The sequence below is a fragment of the Dipteris shenzhenensis genome, chromosome 31 (assembly GCF_047967505.1).
Source record: "Dipteris shenzhenensis isolate YYH24624 ecotype China chromosome 31, Dip_SZ_1.0, whole genome shotgun sequence".
Taxonomy (NCBI): Eukaryota; Viridiplantae; Streptophyta; class Polypodiopsida; order Gleicheniales; family Dipteridaceae; genus Dipteris; species Dipteris shenzhenensis.
Window position 1 is genome coordinate 23,013,123 of NC_141626.1, and position 18,152 is coordinate 23,031,274.

Below are 18,152 nucleotides of genomic sequence, written 5' to 3' on the forward strand. Positions count from 1 at the left end.
TTTTTCTTCTGATAATATTCTGTTGTGTCTTCCATGACATTGAAGGAAACTGTCTTGGGCAAACTTGATTTCAAGAAAGCTAACCCCCATTTACAAGTATTATGAACTTGTAGTTGAGACGTAGTATTATGGACGTCTAATTGTGAAGTACTATCCATTGCATTTTGAATGACACCTGCACTAGTCAACTTAATTATCTCCACTATACAGAGAAAACTCTAAGCATAGCCCTTAAAGTTGCCAATTGCTAAAACTTCTCCGGAGCGAGATAACATCTGTACTTTTTTCCCCTGGATATAAGTCTTCTTGATATCTTGAAAGTATGTCTTTGGAACAATTTCGTCTTGGTCCCAGAGTATTCTGTGTGCTTGCATATCAAATATGTCACATTGTAAGATATCTCCCAATGTTTCAAAGTCTCCATATGGATATTTTAAATGTACTTCAGGATTAACAACGTTGGTGATTATCACTACACATCTTCTCTCACCACGACGTTGAAAATGACACACATTCATAGGATCAAGACTATGAATTCGTCCAAAAGCCACCACTTCATTCTTCTTATATAACACCACATAAGATATCTCCCAATGTTTCAAAGTCTCCATATGGATATTTTAAATGTACTTCAGGATTAACAACGTTGGTGATTATCACTACACATCTTCTCTCACCACGACGTTGAAAATGACACACATTCATAGGATCAAGACTATGAATTCGTCCAAAAGCCACCACTTCATTCTTCTTATATAACACCACATCCATACCCTCTGTTAGGGTGAATACCTGTTTTATGTATAAAAGTAAATTAGCAACTCAAAATGAACATTTAATAAATAATCATTGAGCTTATTATTACTTAATAACTTCTAGATCAAAACTAGCAGAGAAGGCATTAACCTAAACCCTACATCCTAAACTTTAAATAATTAATACCAAAACATCTTAACCACCGTAAATCCTAAACTTTGAACATTTAATTCCTAAACCCTAAATCCTAAACTCCTAAACAATAAATCCTAAACCTTAAACCCTAAACTCTAAATCCTAAACCCTAAATCTTAAATCCTAAACCCTAAATCTTAAATCTTAAACCCTAAACCTTAACCCTAAAATACAACCAAAATTTAATGAATTTTTTTAATTTGTGCAATAGGTTGGATATATCCCCCAACTTGTTGCTTGAGCAACCGGTTGGATATATCAAGCAAGAGGTTGGGGGATATATCCAACTTATTGCACAAATCAAGAATTTTTCTTGTTTGTGCAACAATTTGATATACAATTGGGGAATATATCCAACCTACAACTGAAAAATCTTGATTTGTGCAAGGTTGAGCAGTAGTTGGATATATCCCCCACGCAACAGGTTCAACAGTTGGATATATCCCCCAAGCAACAGGTTGGAGGCCTATTGTTGGATATATCCCCCAACCTGTTGCTTGAGCAACAGGTTGGGTGGTATATCCAATTTGTTACACAAATCAAGAAAATTCTCGATTTGTGCAACAAGTTGCATATACCCCCCAACCTGGAGGCCTGTTGTTGGATATATCCCCCAAGCAACAGGTTGGAGGCCTGTTGTTGGATATATCTCCCAACCTGTTGCTTGAGCAACAGGTTGGGGGTATATCCAACCTGTTGCACAAATCTAGAATTTTTTCTAGATTTGTGCAACAGGTTGGATATACCCCCAACCTGTTGCTCAAGCAACAGGTTGGGAGATATATCCAACAACAGGCCTCCAACCTGTTGCTTGAGCAACAGGTTGGGGGTATATCCAACCTGCACAAATCTAGAATTTTTTCTAGATTTGTGCAACAGGTTGGATATACCCCCAACCTGTTGCTCAAGCAACAGGTTGGGAGATATATCCAACAACAGGCCTCCAACCTGTTGCTTGGGGGATATCCAACATGTTGCACAAATCGAGAATTCTAGATTTGTGCAACAGGTTGGATATACCCCCAACACCTGTTGCTCAAGCAACAGGTTGGGAGATATATCCAATAACAGGCCTCCAACCTGTTGCTTGGGGGATATCCAACATGTTGCACAAATCAAGAATTTTCTTGATTTGTGCAACAGATTGGATATACCCCCAACCTGTTCTTGATTGCACAAATCAAGAAAATTCTCGATTTGTGCAACATGTTTAATATACTCCCCAACCTATTGCTTGAGCAACAGGTTGGGGGTATAATATACTCCTCAACCTGTTGCTTGAGCAACAGGTTGGGGGTATACAGGTTGAGGAGTATATCCAACATGTTGCACAAATCGAGAAAATTCTCGATTTGTGCAACAGGTCGGATATACCCCCAACCTGTTGCTTTCCCAACCTGTTGCTCAAGCAACAGGTTGGGGGTATATCTAACATGTTGCACAAATCGAGAAAAATCATAAAATTTTGATTGTATTTTAGGGTTAGGGTTTAGGGTTTAGTATTTAGGGTTAAGGATTTAGGGCTTAGGATTTAAGATTTAGTGTTTAGGGTTTAGTGTTTATGATTATATTTTTAGGGTTTAGGGTTTAGGGTTTAAAATATAGGGTTTAGGGTTTATCTTTTAGGGTTTATGATTATTGTTTTAGGGTTTAGGATTTAGGTTTTAAGGTTTAGTATATAAGATCATGAGCTTAGAGTGTAGAATCTAGGGTTTAGAATTGAAAATTAGGTTTTAGAATTTAAGTTATAGGGATTAGGATTTAAGGTTTAGGGATTATAACTATTATATAAGTTTAAGAGCTTAGATTATATAACCTAAGATTTAGGAAACTTTAGGATTTAAGATTTAGGGTGTAAGATTTAAGATATATAGACTATATAAAATATGCATTCTAAAGTATTTAGTTTAGATATATATAGACTATATGTTATATGCTTTCCAAAGTGTTTTGTTTATAGGTACGATACATTGCAAAGGCTTTACTTTAAGTAAGTATAAGTCTACCCAGTCAAAGTATCGTACTGATTAGGGACAAGCACATAGGCTAAAAGCACACCGATTCATATTTTTTTACATTCATGCTGCATGGTGTATCAAAAGGTACAATCCTTTGCAAAGGCTTTACTTTAAGTAGTTACAAGCCTACCTACGCAAAGTATCCTACTGATTAGGAACAAGTACATAGGCTAAAAGCACACCGATTCGAAGAAGTGATGTATGCACACTGATTAGGAACAAGTGCATGGTGTATGAGAAGAAATGAAAAAGTATTTGATAAGAAATATTTGAAGAAATATATATTCCATATCATGGACATTCTAAGAAATATGTATTCCATATCATGGATACCATGGATATCTGGTGCTTGCTAAAGTAAAAAAGATGATATGGATGCAATGATACTGTAGTCTTCTAGATTCTATGGTTTTAAATACCTACCTTACAAATACATCATCTAATTTTGCATTCTTCGACTAACTAACAAGTATTATACACATGGAATCATGGATATCTGATGGTTACTAAAGTAAAAAAAATGATATGGATGCAATGATACTGTAGTCTTCTAGATTCTATGGTTTTAAATACCTACCTTACAAATACATTATCTAATTTTGCATTCTTCGACTAACTAACAAGTATTATGCACATGGAATCATGGATATCTGATGGTTACTAAAGTAAAAAAATGATATGGATGCAATGATAGTGTAGTCTTCTAGATTCTATGGTTTTAAATACCTACCTTACAAATACATTATCTAATTTTTCATTTTTCGACTAACTAACAAGTATTATACACATGGAATAAAAGCATACATGCTAAAAGTAAGTGTGTAAATTTTAATATTTTCTTAATTTTAAAATTAATTTAATTCTTTTATTGACTACTTTTTAAAATTAAAAGATTATTAGTATATAATCTACATAATTTTAAATGTTATTAATGTATAATATTAATTATTTATATATTTATTTAAATTTATATAATAATTAATTTATATTTATGTTAGTTTTTAAGTTAATAATGTATAGAAGAGCAATATATTTACTAATTCTTCATTGTTTTAAGACTAAGTATTATATAAAGCACATATGCTAGAAGACCTCCTTTCAACTTTTTTCTTAAATTAATGTATTTATATATTTATTTATATAATAATTATATAATATTTATATTAATTTATAGATTAATAATATATATTTTTAGCAAAATTATATTTTAACATTAGTTAATAAAAATTTATTATATTATGGGGTAAAAATATTATAAATGGATTTCTTATATTAATAAAGTGTAGTGAGAATTTTGAAAAGATTTATGATTAAATTTTGTTTTGAAGTTGTTGCGTACGCAATAGGTAGGACATTTGAGTGGTTTTGAGGTTGATAGAGATATTTGTAATAAAGTGTAGTGAGAAGAGTTTTTTGGAGGATTTGTGATAAAATTTTGTTTTGAAGTTGTTGCGTACGCAATAGGTAGGGAGGTTTGAGTGCTTTTGAGGTTGAGAGAGAAATGTGTTATAGATTGTTTTTTTTTTTAAAGGAGCTTTTTGGAGAGATTTATGATTGAATTTTGTTTTGGAGTTGTTGCGTACGCAATAGGTAGGGAGGTTTGAGTGGCTTTGAGGTTGAGAGAGAAATTTGTAATAGATTGTTTTTTTTGGTTGATGAGTTTTTTTGAGAGATTTATGATTAAATTTTGTTTTGAAGTTGTTGCGTACGCAATAGGTAGGGTTTGAGTGTTAAATTTTGTTTTGAAGTTGTTGCGTACGCAATAGGTAGGGAGGGGTTATGAGAGTTTGAGTTAAAGAGGAAAATTTGTGGAAAAAAAGATTTAATGCTAAAATGGTTTTTTAAGTTGTTGCGTACACACAAGTTTTTGAGAAAAAGATCGGATTTGAAAAAAAAATCAAATTTATAAAAACTTGATTCTTAAAAGTTCTTGCGTACGCAATAGGTTAGAAATGAACTCACCTCTTGCAACATTTTGAAAATTTTTGCGAATCCTGCAACAGGTTGATGAGAGGAGAGAAGCGTGGAGTGTAAACGAATGATCTTTGAATGTCAAAAGTATACCATGGTATAGTCCTACGTAATCATATGACTGTCTTGGAAGGCACTGCCATTCAAGTCTTGCAGCCTTTCTTGATGTGCTTCTTATCAAGGGGTGGTGGTAATCTAATCCAAACTCCTTTAAGGACTCTCGAGCTTCATTACTTTGAGGACCATAAGGTTAAGCTTGATGCAGCAATGGTGGATTACAGAAAGCCGATGGATCCTGATGTGATACTAGAGATGACAAAGAATTTATTGAATGATGGGTGGGAAGTAGCATCGTATCGAATGGGTTTTGCTGCTGAGAAATTGCTACGCCAAGGTAGAAATGTAAATGTCATTGATACCCCCCATCAAATTGAGTTCTTTGACACATATTTCAGTTGCACTACTTTCTTTGAGGAGGAAAATGTCAAAGAAGAGGGTAGTGAGTCTGAGGGTGATGATTCTAGCTCAGGTGATGATGAGGATGAAAGCTCTGCATCCGATGACTTATGGCAAGAAGAAATCCACACAAAGAATAAGGGTGATCAATTGTCAACTAGAGTCAAGGAGGTTCCACTCATCATACGAGAAGGTTCACGGCAGCAAGAAGTTACAGTAGTACAGCACGTCACAGGTAAAGATAAGGCTAAAGAGGTGGAAGCAATTCCCTTAAAATTAAAAGTGAGGAAGGCACCCTTGATCTTGGATGAAGGACAGGCAAGTGGATCGATCTTGGGTGAAGGACAGGCAAGTGGATCAAGCAAGGAAGCCTTATTCAAAGAAGGTATGGATGAGGCAAAGCATGACCAGGAGGAGTTACCAGGAGGCATAGATGGTTCTTCAACCATGACCTTACAGACTCCAGAGCAGCCTACTAGTCAGGAACCTAGTAGCCAGGTCCCTACTTACCAAGAACTTGGTCATGAGACTCTAGAGCAGCCTACTAGTCAGGTGCTTGGAACTGAAGAGCAAACTAGTAAGGACCTTGCTACTGAGACTCCAGTCTTAGAGCAGCCTATTAGTCAGGACCCTGGTAGTCAAGGGCCTGGCATTGAGGACATTGGTACTGAGTAACATGTTGGCTAACGGCTTTGTAATCACAAGTTTTGAACTTCTATGTAAAGCTAATATCTAATAAAAAGTTTACTACTTTTTTGATTTCTTTGCTCTCATTATTGTGTATAAAGATTGTTTATGAGGCCCATTTTATACTTAACGGTGTTTTTTAATACCAAGTGTGGTGTATATGTACACTACTTACACATAAAAGGATTTATCTACACTACCTTTCTAAGGGCTTTATGTACACCACCTTTCTAAAAGAAATGGTCATAAAGGTGTGTGCACACCACTTATACATAAAGGTGTTTATTTACACCACCTTTCCAAGAGAATTGGTCATCTATTATTGGTCATCTATTGATGTTCTTAGGTGATTATGAAGATGTTTATGTAGACCACTTTGTAAGAGAATTGGTCATCTATTATTGGTCATGTATTGATGTTCTTAGGTGATAGTTGCTCAATTCACAAGAAGTTATGAAGATGTTTATGTAGACCACTTTGTAAGAGATTTTTGTGAAGTTATGAAGATGTTTATGTAGACCACCTTTGTAAGAGATTTGGTTATGCATTGATGTTCTTAGTACTTAATCATTAAATCTTTTGTTTTGAGTTGGCAAATCTAGTTCAAAATCATTAAATCTTTTGTTTTGAGTTGGCAAATCTAGTTAAAAATCATTAAATCTTTTGTTTTGAGTTGGCAAATCTAGTTAAAAAACAACATTACTAGTATATTCAAAATTTTTGGACTGTTTTTTAGTCCATTTCTCAAATTGGACTTTACACAAGTCCAAAAATTTTGAATAGTGTGTATTGGAAATACCATTCAAGAAAGGCTGAGAAAGACTTGCATTGGAAAGCATGCATTGCAACCTTTCTTGAATGGTACAGTTCATCTTTTCTGCAACTGGATTTTGCTCTGGAGTATGAGGGGATGTGAGCTCCCTCTTAATCCCACGTGTATCATAGAAATGCTGAAAGTCATGAGAGAGAGACTCTCCACCATTGTCAGTCCGTAGGCATTTAAGCGTTCTACCTGACTGATTCTCAAACAAGGCCAGCCATTTCTGAAATACCTGGACACATCACTCTTCCGAGCTATAGCATAAGCCCACACTTTCCTAGTTGCATCATCAATGAATGTCACATAGTATTCAGCCCCGCCTAATGACCATGTAGGCATGGGACCACATACGTCTGAATGCACCAAATCAAGCTTTTCCAACTCTTTCTTTCCCCTTCTTTTATGGGCTGATTTAGTCTGCTTCCCATAGAGACAATGCTCACAAAATTCAAAATCAAAGAAACCTGCAATGCCACAAAGAAGTGCTTGGCTGCTCAGTTATTGCAACAACATGATCAAATACCCCTGATACATGTAAGGGATACAAAGTCCCACACTTGGCACCCCTAGCCAAAAGCATAGAGCCCTTCTAAATTTTCCAACTCTGAAATCCAAAAGTGGTGTGAAAACCAGCATCATCTAGTTGACCCACTGAAATAAGACTCTTGGTTAGATTAGGCACATGTCTCACATGTTTCAAAACAAATGCAGACCCATTTGCAAAAGAAAACTTTATGTCACCTGCTCCCACTATGTCACATGCATAGTCATTTCCAAGATGCACACAACCTGTCTTTCCACTGTCATAAGTGGAGAACCATTCCCTATGGGGAGTAACATGGAATGAAGCATCAGAATCCAAAATCCAATACTGGGAATATGCATCATTTGAAGTGGTAAGCAACTCTGTAGATAAACTAGACATGAAGAGAACGTCATTGTCACTATCATGTGTGACTGCATTGATCTCCTCGATCTTCACTTTTCCTTTGTGAGCCTTGGACTCTCTTCCTTTTGATTTGCACCCCAATTTGCATTCTTTTTCTTATCCTTTTGATCTCTTTTCAGCTTGTAGCAATCCTTTTTCATATGGCCCTTCTTGCCACAGTGGTAACACTCAATGTTCCATGCCCTGGATTTGCTACAAGACTTCCCTCTCTGCCCCTTTGCACATTTAAGGCTGCATCCTGCTTGTTGCCATCCATAGACTTCTGTCTAATCTCCTTGGCCAATAAGCTACCCACAACATCATCAAATTTTAGTACTCCACCAGGTGCAGAGTTACTGACAGCTATACAGAAGGTATCCCATGAGGATGGCAATGAACATAAGAGAAATATTGCCTTAGTCTCCACATCAAAATTCATCTTCTGAGCCTGAAGCTGGCTGAAAATAATATTGAATTCATTCAAGTGAGAAGCAATGGAGACCCCTTCCTTCATCTGTAGCTCAAACAACCTCTTCATGAGGTAAACTTTATTAGAGGCAGTTTCCTTCTCATAAGTGGCACACAATTTCTTCCACAAATCTTCCGTAGTCTGCTCATTTACTACTGTGAAATAAACTGACTCTGCAAGATGAAGTCTAATAGTAGACTTTGCTACTGCATCCAACTCATTCCAATCATCCTCAGACATATTTGCAGGCTTAGCTTCAATCCCTGCCAAGGGTTTAATCTGCTTCTTTTGAATAAGCACATCCCTTATTTGTTCTTTCCACAAAGAAAAGTTTGTCCCATCAAACTTTTTAATGCTGAAAAACTCCTTTTCAGACATGGAAGAGGATGCCATGATGCAAATGAAACAAAATCCCAAATGCTAGTGCCTGCAAGAGAGAATCACACCAAATACCAGGTGCACCCAAATGTGTATGCCACAATAGAGTGAAATATCACCAAAACTCAAAGCTCAAAGCATCAAAAGATGCATCTGACTCATGTGCATATACTATGCATCCATATGAGCAAATCTGGCCCAAAAGAAAATGCCAATAAGTGCCAAATGACTCAAGTATAAACATCGTCCACTGGCATATGCATCAATAATATCTCATCCAAGAGAGCATAGCACTATCAATGCATCACCTGCAATGTGTCAAAGCTTTCCCTCAGCATAAAATAGCATCCATGTGCAAAGCGTCCATAAAAAATAGCATCCCACAAGGTAATTTGGGCCTATCAACGCATCCAATAAGGACCGCAATGCATCCAAATGGCCTATAAATCATCCACTGCAACCCAATGCATACCACGAATGAGTGCACACTGCTCAAACTGCAACCAGAGTGATCTGCATAAGGTATGCTCAAGAAATCATAGTCCCATGGTAATGACCACTACTGAAAATAGAACCTGAGATGCCTCAAAACATGGGCGCCATTGCATAATCGGACTCAGCAAGAAAATCTGCAAATATCTCTCTTCTGCCAAAACTCCAAAATCCCAACCGATGAGTGAAAAATGGGAGTCAACACTTATCCACTGCCATGTGGCATAAATCTAAGGTTTCAAAACCTTGGAATGAAAAATGCATAACAGAGAGACAAAATCGAATACACAGAGATCTATAACTCTGAAAATCCTCCACCGAATCGCGCAAGAACGGACAGGGAGGGGTTTTTGGGTGTCCGAAACGCAATGGGATAGACGGTTTTGGAAACCGTGGTCTCAATCACTAGGTCCAACACATGAACTGAAAAACGTTTTTGGAAATAGAGCTGTTTGTAAACTCCACCGGAGTGCAAATAATGAGCAACATAGAAGTTTTAGGACCTCCTGAGTCCACTTGTTGAGAGTGCTCTCAACGGAAGCAAGAACGGAAGAAGGAGAGAGAGAGAGACAGAGAGCCACACAAGTTTTGGTGGGTGCAGAACCACCCTAATCTTCTTTTTCATTCATTTATATATGTGTTTGAGTATTGTACATAACCGGGGTAAAGGCACTGTGACCTTTAACCCCCACAACCTCCCACTTAAAGGACAATGTGCCTTTAAGGGAGAACAACCAGTGAGCATACTATCCAATGAAATGATCCCAGATTCAAGAATGAAGGTGTTTCCAAGCTCCTGAAGTGAAGTGGACACCAAAAGCAAGCAATAGTTGCCTCTACAAGTCAATACGGAGTCTCTGTCATCGAACGGAACAGGGAAAAGCTCAAAAAACGTTTTTTTCTTTGAAAACTCTTAACAGGCTCTCAAAACCACTTCGCAAAACCAATGTAACTTTTCCAAAGGTTTCTCCAAGGTCTCTGCACACTCGGATGCAAGTAAAGTCGCCCACAAAGCTTCCCACAGAACTTCTCCTTCCTCCCACAGAGCTGCTGAGCTTCTAAGCATTCACGCACGCTCAGCTAGATCACCGGGGCTCTGATACCAGTTGAGAGTGCTCTCAACGGAAGCAAGAACAGAAGAAGGAGAGAGAGAGAGAGAGACAGAGAGCCACAAGTTTTGGTGGGTGCAGAACCACCCTAATCTTCTTTTTCATTCATTTATATATGTGTTTGAGTATTGTACATAACCGGGGTAAAGGCACAGTGACCTTTAACCCCCACAGCTTTAACTCTATCCCACTGATCGTTGCCTTAACCCTGTCCCACCGACTTGCTATCCCCATGGGTCTTCACCATAGCTCTATCCCCATGGGTTGTTGCCATAGCCCAGGGATCCCCACGGGTGGTTGCCATAGCCCCTTGACCCCGCATCGAGGCAGACGCAACCTAGAATTGGGCCCTCAACTGTGCCAATGAACACATGGTCTTGAGATCAAGAAGAGTACTACAAGCTCACCTAGAGCCTAAAGACAGTGCCTCCATACCTAGCTTGGCATCCTCAGGTTCACTAAGCTCAAAAGTCGGTTCTCACTCATTGCAAGAACCGCCACCAAGTGAATTATCCAGCTCGAAAGAGTCCATGAGTTTAGGATAGAGACATGGGTGAACCCTCTAATGTTAGAGCCTCAATGGCTCTAAACTCGATCCGCACTGATCTCCACTCTCCTACTCCATCTACAGTAGCAACTACATTAAGGAAAACCTTTTCTAATATCATGGGAGGGTTTGGATTGACAGCAATAGTAGAGTGGCTAAACCCATTTGCTGGACAGAGTAGGGCAATGTCAGTGGCTCAAATGTCGGCCCAACCACCGATGTCAGAAGCAATACTGAGGGATCCAAGTCCCACAATACCTAATGGCAATCAACCCCCATCGTACCAATTCTTTGATGATAGACAATCCTATGGGGATGGATTTGGTCCCAGATTCTCACAAGGGTTCCAAAATCTAGAGCAAATGGGGCAAAGGAGTAACCTTGGAAGGTCCACAATTAAGACCCTCCACGTCAAAATCCCCTCTGATACCTCCTTGGTAGCAAAACATGGGAGATATTCCCTACCCAACAAGTGCCCCTTATAGGCCTATGCCTACAAGGAACGTGCCACTCCCTAGAGGACCTCCAGACCAACCTGTTAGGACCAACTTGACCCAAGTCACAATGCCAATTCCTAATGGGCGTGGAACCTCCCATCCCAACCTTGTGCCATCAAATCCATGGAACTCTTCATCAAGTCCACCAATGTATGGGACATTACCCACCATTCCACAAGCTGCTCCTGTATCACAAACAATCCTTATGAATGAAGCTATGAGAATCCTAGTGTAAGCGCTAGGAAGGGGTCCCACCACTCCACCACAAGTGTTTCCAAGAAGGGATACCAACCCCTCAAGGAGCAAGCCTATCGTAATCTCCAAGCTAATCACCAAGTTTGTAGGAGAAGGAGACCTAGTATCCCATGTTGAGAGATTTGAACAAATCTGTGAGACCTTTGGTGATATTGGGGATCTAGACAAGGTCAATGCTTTTAGCTTGAGTCTTGATTACAAGGCTAGACAATGGTTTAGAGCCTTAAACCCTGAGGAGAAAATAAATTGGGACACATTGCATAAATTCTTCATTGTGGGGTTTTCCCCCAGTGGTCCCAAGTGGAGCCCTCTTAACCAGCTTCTCTTAACCAGCTTTATGAGGTGAAGCAGAAGGACACTGAGTCCTTAAGAGACTATATCACTAGGATTAAACATCTGAACTCGCGATGTGAACCCCATGAGAGGATGAGTGATGTGCAACTTTTGCCCCGCTCCCTCATAGGGCTACGGGATGTTAAGCTGCATGATCATTTGTTTGCTATGAATCCCACATCGTTTGAGCTATGCAGCAAGAAGGCGATATGCCTAGGAACACTATATTGGAGAATTTGGGAATCTCCCAAGTCCCACTTTCAAGTAAGGGGTTGAGATTTGACCATGTGGCCAAAACTTGAATCCTTATTTGAAAGTGAGAATTGGGAGGCTTCCCTAATTTGGTGTTTATGATGGATTTCACTTTCAAATAATGGGGTCAGATTTGACCATGTGGCCAAATCTTAATCACATTGGGAATTCCCAAATTATTTGAAAATTCCCTAATATAGTGTTTAGGGGATAACATGAGGGAGAAGCCCCAACAGGATAAATCCTTAGGTTCCTCTTATATGTCCCAAATAGCACAGGCTTCAACCTCAAAAACAACTGGGGATGCAAGCATTATGCCCAAGGTTCTCGACGGCCACAAATCTATTAAACAAGTTGAGCCAGCAATGGAAGATAGAAGCACAAAAAGATGCTCCTAGCAACCCCCATCTATTTCCACAAAGAGAGAACATATGGTGTGGGGTATGCATTGGAAATCATCTCACTAAGGAATGACCTCGTCTTAGAGCCAAAGGAAGTGACATGAAGGGAGGGGCTGGGCCCCTGGAGAGGAAGGAACCAAAACTGCCTTTGGGAAAGGAGCGGAGCCTGCAATTCGGGAGCTCAAAACAACGACCTGCTCAAAGCAATGTGGAACTAGCCCCCTGAAGGAAAGGAGTCCTTGAGATGTAATCTAAAGGAAAGGAGTCTTTGAGATGTAATCTATGTAATCGTGTGTAATCTATTGAATTATTCATCTTCTCCAAAGTTTACTTGGGTAATGTATCTGTTTTAGAATAACACCGGCGGTGGTTTGCTTCTATTATTACAAGGATATCAACTAACTACCACTAGCACGATGGTTGGTTGCACACTAGGAATATAACTGCCACCAGTGTGGTGATTTGCTTCTATTATTATTATAAGACAAGATGAATGGCATGCAATTCATTCATTTGGGAATTATGGATTAGCTATGGGATTTCATATTTCTCAATGTAAGTGCAGTTGTTAAGATATATATATATATATATATACACATATAATAATATATGTATATGTATATATATGCAATATTATAATATTTCCAAAGTGATTGAACTGATGTTTACTCAGCTATGTGACTAGATAGTGTCCTTTGACAGTCCAAGGACCATAATGTGACACGAAATATTTTGATAAATCTACTAATATGAGACGAAGATTTCGACTAGACAACTAATGTGAGATGAAAGATTTCGACTAGAGAACTAATGTGAGACGAAAGATTTTGATTAGACAACTAATGTGAGATGAAAGACTTTGATTAATTGGTTGTATGAAAGAAGAATGAGAAGGTCGACAGGCTCAATGAACTCTCTCCCTATTTAACTGCAATGCACACACAACTAAGATCCCTTTATGAAATCTAGCCCCAAAACTCTGTACACCAATCCACCTACTGCAAACCTATGGCATAGCCAAAAGACTTTGGAAAGCTCATGTTCTATCTGAGAACAATGTTGGATGGCCTTCTCGCAAAACAGACCCGAAGAAGAGGGAGGAAAATAGCTACAAGGAGGACATGCTTCGCAATTGGGTATATGACTTGGAGTCAGTAGAAGAAGAAAGGGGTTGCTAGAGATGTGTGGATAAAAATGTAAATAGTTCTTTCACTTGTTACATGCTTGCAGGTAGGCACTTAGCCTTGCACATAGTCAAAAAGTTTTGATCTTGGGATCTGTGATCATCCTTGAAGGAAAGGAGTCCTTGAGATGTAATCTGAGATGTAAACCTTCCTCCCTGCTCCTCCTCCTCCTCCCTCCTCCTCCTCCTCCCTCCTCATCCACCCTTCCCTCTCGAATCCGCAAAGGAAACTAGCTCTCCACTCCTCAACCTTGGACTCCTCCTAAACCCTGCAACCCCCTCTGAACCCTGGAACTCCTAGTAGTTAGCTCTCTCAACCCTGTCCCCCTTCGAACCTTGAAACCCCCTTCTAAACCCTTGAACTCCTGTGAGCGAGAGCCTCCACCAATCGTTATGATCAAGCTCTCTTTCTCATTCATACGCGCATGAGATCTGCTTTCCATGCTTTAGCCTACACCTCTCACCGGAACACGACCCAAGAACCTATGCTACACTTGTGAACACCTATGCTACAACGAGCAATGACACGACTGTAGGTGACCAACACCCTCAAAACCTGCATTTGGGTAAATTTGAGACAACATAGGCAAGCAAAGAATAGAAGACAACTTACCCGAAAGAAGACAATGCAAAACCAAAGTATGCGCAAAGGTTACGGGTGTGTGCAGGTTGTAGGGCGGGGTCAAGTTGCAGGTACTTAATCTTCCAAGATTTGATGGGTGGGAGGTGTGAAATTTCATAATTTGTGGGAGTAGCAAAATTTTCAGCCACCGGTTTCCCCCCCTCCTGCGATACACGTCAGCAAAATTGGATAGAGATTGGATATCCCAAACAAGTGCAATGTGGCCTCAAATGCTTCAAAACACAAATAGGCTAAAGGGCATGCTATCGGGTTTGATGCTGTGTATTATGAAATGAAATTACCTTTGGCATTCTTATGAGCCATAAAGTGCATGGCAAAAGAAACAATTCAAATTTATAAATAGTGTTGGCTTTATTAAAAGATCTTTAGACTTGCACAAATTGCACATTTTCTCCATTTTAGGGTGAATCTAGATACCAATACCAACAACTATCAATGTTTTAAGACTACCATGCAGTAGTTCCACTGGTTCCAAATTTTCAATCCGTTTTGGTTTTCAACAAATCAAAAAACCATTATGGAGCGTGCCCTCAAATGGGTGTGCATCACTTTAGCACAACAGTGGAGGCCCGTTAATCCATGCCTAATGTTCTCATTTAGGTGTGTCCTTGGGTTGAGGAGAAGCTCACGTAGTGTACTTTTGAATGATTACTTGGTTGCATGTATGTGCAAAACAAAATTTTGATGTTTTTGAATAAATTGCTATATCCTATAGTCTCCAGGATGCATGCTTCACATGCAACATAGCACTTGTAATGCTTTAAAGGTCTCATTCCAAATCCTTATTCCATAATTTTTTGGTCTCATGTTCAAGTTTGGAATGTGTACTACAACTTGAAGACAAAGTTTGTCGAATTCCGTTGAGCAATGCATAAGTTATGGGTCATGCTCAAGGGGTTTTGCCTATAATTTATGTGACTATCACCTAAGTTCAACATAAGGGAATATTCAATTTCATTTGTTCTCACATTTTCACAAACAAAAGGGTCAAAAAAGGTAATTTGGGGAAAAATTTACAAATTGAATAGGAAAAGGGTGCATTTTATTAATGAAAATTTCACAGATAAGGGGTTTTATAAATACGATATATAGGGTTCATAAATAGTCCCCCCCCGAGGGATCATGCAAGATGCCTATATACAAAAAAGTCCCTGAACCTCACCAAAAATGGCTACACCATGACCTTGTATGCATATGAATCACTATTCCTTTGTTTGCAAATTGAGATTTACTTTATACACTTGTGTAACACTCATAGAGTCACAAATCTTGTAACTAATTAGAGGGTGAGCTACCTACGATTTGATCAGGGGAGCTCAACTAGCCAAGCTAATTCATCGGCATATAACTACTATAAAATGTCATGGTGTGGTCAGTTTTTCCTAATGTTGACAAATTGGTTGCAGCAAGAATTGATCAGGTTTTTGAAATCCTTTGAAGCACACACGTTTTGAACATCAACAACTTTCATTGGTCGAGCAAGGTCCTTTCCTTAGAAGATAGCTAGCAATCAAATCTACTCTTATAGGCCTTCATCAATTTCACTGGCCTCAATTTCTCTCTATCCATCTTATAGAAGCATGCTATTTAATTTTTATTTATTTGTTCTCAATCATGTGTGCTTTAGGTGAAAGACGTGTTTCATCAAACTTCGAATAAAAATTTTTGTCTTTGAGGTTCTAGCTAGTTGCGGTTCTTAATTACTAGTGTTAGTAAAGTGATCACTTGTGTCAAAGTAACGTTGATAACGTAAAATAAAAGATAATGATACATTGCTTGGCTTACGAAGAACTTGGACATATTCCGACCCATTCTAATCCTGGAAACCAGATCTTTGAGAGGACTGCCCTCCTGCGATCTCCGTCGTCTTATCAGATCTGAACTCGTCCAGCAACTTGATTGTACCATATAATATCCAGTCAACGTGTAGTGTCATAAGCTCTGCGTTGAAGAACTTGGAAGCATCTCTCGGAACATCCGTGCAACCTTATCACGCTGTATAACAGTGACCCGTTCCCTTCCAAAGCCAGTTGGGCGACGTGCTGCTGGGTTAGCATCATGTCGACTTTGGCCCCATGAATTTCATCATGCTATCGGTGAATACGCAGTTTACGACGAGACGGCGGAGACGTTTGTGATCAGCTACAGACCCATTAATGTTTAAATGCGAGGAGCTTTACAAGAGATCTGGGAGCAGTGAGCTTGTACCACCGTTCGAGAAATTCCGTTCCATGGAACACAAGAAGCTCTACAAGAGATCTGGGAGCAGAGAGCTTAACGCCGTTGGAGAAATCTAGGAATTAGTTGGCTTCCGAACACAAACAATGTTTTGTTTTCTCGAAATCAACGTTGGAAAAGGAAGAAGATGGCGAAGCCCATAGGAAAATATAGTATGATACGATATGATATGAAGGACTTCCCATTTGGCCAAGACCCTTGAGGATCTATGGGACTGCCAATTTTGGCCCATTCACACACAAATCCAAGACACCGGAGGAGGTACCAATAACCAGGAGACTCTCGCATTTCGTGGAATCAAAGAAGCCTAGTCCAAGCTATGTCGTTGTTGAGTCTTTGGAGACTTAGACCCAGAAGTCCACATAGCTTGCTTTTTTTTTTCCATATAGGCATATTTCAGGTAACAAACATTTAAGATAGTATAAAGCTTTTCATTAGAAAAAGAAGGCTCCTTTTGAATTTTACTAAGCACCTCTTTCGCTCCTCCCAATGCTTACAGAAATCTACCATGAGTCTCTCTCTTTCATTGGCTACAATGCCCATTACATTCTATTTTACAAACTACATTTTATGCATTTTAGTTTTTAAAGATCGACAAATTGCATATTTTAACCTATAAAATCAATTATGTATAAGAGTAAAATTTAATTTATTTGATTAAAGAAACTATTTTTCTCTAGTTGGGAGCACTAAACTCTAGAGATGCATAAGGGGACATCAAGATGATGCATGTAGAATAGTAATCAACGATAAATTAAAGTTAGGTTGAGATGCACATGAAGCTTTGTAAGTGAATATTAGAGGCATTTTGATTATTACACACATGTTGTAAAGAAAAAGAGAAGCTCCAGCTATGACTAGACATCTCATGGAGAACTCTTTCCCCCACCTTATGTATGTAGTGCGACCTTAAGTGTGGACTCCCATTGCTATTATGGGATTGAAGAAGATACCAGGGCCCTAATGTCAATGCATGCAACGATGTGGGACCAGTGCTAGAAACAGAATTGCCCTTTAGTGTATTTTTACATATTGGTGAAATTGAGAAAATTTGGCTCATATTCTCCCTATCTTAAAAATATTGGTTAAGATTTTGAGTAATTTAGTGTAAAATTTGCCAACTGTGTATGTTTTGAGATGCAAAAATTGGTTGACTTGGAGCATGCCTTTTTTTCCCCCTTTACTGCTTGTGGCGTACTTTGATAGGTAGCAGGAGTTGTCTCGTGGAAATTGAGCGTGAGCAAGCACTTGAGGTGGGCAAACACCCAAATTGCTTGAGTTGCTATGCAAGAGTGTCTTTTTTTCTATTGACTAAGAAAAAAGTTTTTTGTTAGTGGTGTGTGCGCGACTTGCCTAGAGATAGAGAGGCCCAGAGAATGTTGCTAGTTCCACAGGAGTGTTTATTAGCATTGTGAAAGGCTATTCGAGATGGCAGATGTCTAGTGGAAGGAGGCTTCGTCCCCCCCCCCCCTTCCAAAAAGCACTGGTGAGCTACCTCTGAACCGGTTACAAGTTTCATGCCCG